A 2,349-nucleotide genomic window follows, 5' to 3' on the forward strand; every position below is an offset into this window, starting at 1 on the left:
GGCTGGGGTCCCCTGTGGGAGAGGGGTCCAGCGCGGAGGGCCCGGGTGGGCGGGCTCGCCGCCTCCACTCCCGCCTCCGACCCTCCCTAGCTGGGATCCCCTGTGGAAGGGGTCCATCGCGGAGGGAGAGGGTGAACGGGCTCACGGCCTCCTCTCCCGCCTTCTCGACCTCTTCCCAAGCTCGTCGATCCGACGAAAGGAAGGGGCCGAGCGAGAGCGGAGCTGAGTGCTGGACAGGTTAAACCCTCCATGCCTCTCCTCCCTCCTCGGCCCCTCTGAGCGCCTCGATCCGGCGAGGGAAGGGGCCGAAGCGAGGAGGGCTGAGTGCTGAACACCCTCCGTGCCTCTCCTCCCACCTCGGCCCCTCTGAGCGCCGATCCGACGAGGAAGGGGCCGAGCGAGGAGGGCTGAGTGCTGAACACCCTCGATGCCTCTCCTCCCACCTCGGCGCCCCTCTGAGCGCCGGTCCGACGAGGAAGGGGCCGAGCGAGGAGGGCTGAGTGCTGAACGACCTCGATGCCTCTCCTCCACCTCGGCCCCTATGAGCGCCGGTCCGACGAGGAAGGGGCCGAGCGAGGAGGGCTGAGTGCTGAACACCCTCGGTGCCTCTCCTCCCACCTCGGCCCCTCGGAGCGCCGATTCGACGAGGAAGGGGCCGAGCGAGGAGGGCTGAGTGCTATCCCCTCCATGCCTCCCCTCCCACCTTGCAGCCTCTCAGCGTCGATTCGATGAGGAACCGGCCGAGTGTGAGTGTGGAGGGTCGAGAGAGGGTTCGGCCTGGGTGCTGCCACCCTCCTACAGGCGCCTGCGACATGCACGGGGCTCGGGGAGGGCCGGACCGCAGCACCGCCTCGGACCGGTCGGGGAAGGGGTCCCTTCCCCTTGGTAAAATATAGGGGTGAGCCGCGGGGCTCGACGGTTCTCGGCAGGCCTAATTCAGGCTCGCGAGGATTTTATCGGTTTCCCCTTGGAATGACGTGTTCCACCCTGATCGAGGCGCGCTAAAACCTTGGATCACTACCTCCCTGAGCGTCGATTCGACGAGGAAGCGGCCGAGAGCGGAGGGAGTGAGTGTGAACGACCCCCTGCCTCTCCCTCCCACCTCGGCCCCTCTGAGCGCCGATCCGACGAGGAAGGGGCCGAGCGAGGGGGGCTGAGCGCTGAACGCCCTCCATGCCTCTCCTCCCACCTCGGCCCCTCTGAGCGCCGATCCGACGAGGAAGGGGCCGAGCGAGGAGGGCTGAGTGCTGAACGACCTCGATGCCTCTCCTCCCACCTCGGCCCCTCTGAGCGCCGATCCGACGAGGAAGGGGCCGAGCGAGGAGGGCTGAGTGCTGAACGACCTCCATGCCTCTCCTCCCACCTCGGCCCCTCTGAGCGCCCATCCGACGAGGAAGGGGCCGAGCGAGGAGGGCTGAGTGCTGAACGACCTCCATGCCTCTCCTCCCACCTCGGCCCCTCTGAGCGCCGATCCGACGAGGAAGGGGCCGAGCGAGGAGGGCTGAGTGCTGAACGACCTCGATGCCTCTCCTCCCACCTCGGCCCCTCTGAGCGCCGATCCGACGAGGAAGGGGCCGAGCGAGGAGGGCTGAGTGCTGAACGACCTCGATGCCTCTCCTCCCACCTCGGCCCCTCTGAGCGCCGATCCGACGAGGAAGGGGCCGAGCGAGGAGGGCTGAGTGCTGAACGACCTCGATGCCTCTCCTCCCACCTCGGCCCCTATGAGCGCCGATCCGACGAGGAAGGGGCCGAGCGAGGAGGGCTGAGTGCTGAAAGACCTCCATGCCTCTCCTCCCACCTCGGCCCCTCGGAGCGTCGATTCGACGGGGAAGGGGCCGAGCCAGGAGGGCTGAGTGCTGTCCCCTCCATGGCTCCCCTCCCACCTTGGAGCCTCTCAGCGTCGGTTCGATGAGGAACCGGCCGAGTGTGAGTGTCGAGGATGGAGAGAGGGGTCGGCCTGGGTGCTGCCACCCTCCTACAGGCGCCTGCGACATGCACGGGGCTCGGGAGGGCCGGACCGCAGCACCGCCTCGGACCGGTCGGGGAAGGGGTCCCTTCCCCTTGGTAAAATATAGGGGTGAGCGGCGGGGCTCGAAAATTCTCGGCAGGCCTACTTCAGCCTCGCGAGGATTTATATCGATTTCCCCTTAGAATGACGTGTTCCACCCTGATCGGGGCGCGCTAAAACCTTGGATCACTACCTCCAGACCGTTGTAGTCACCACTCTCGACCCTCTTCAGCGTCGATTCGACGAGGAAGCGGCCGAGTGTGGAGGGGATGAGTGTGAACCAGACGATGCCTCTCCTCCCACCTCGGCCCCTCTGAGCGCCGATCCGACGAGGAAGGGGC

Source organism: Coenobita brevimanus, unplaced genomic scaffold (genome assembly GCF_032717465.1).
Source record: "Coenobita brevimanus isolate Jiangsu-jjx unplaced genomic scaffold, ASM3271746v2 jjx.HiC_scaffold_1995, whole genome shotgun sequence".
In the NCBI taxonomy this organism is placed as follows: Eukaryota; Metazoa; Arthropoda; class Malacostraca; order Decapoda; family Coenobitidae; genus Coenobita; species Coenobita brevimanus.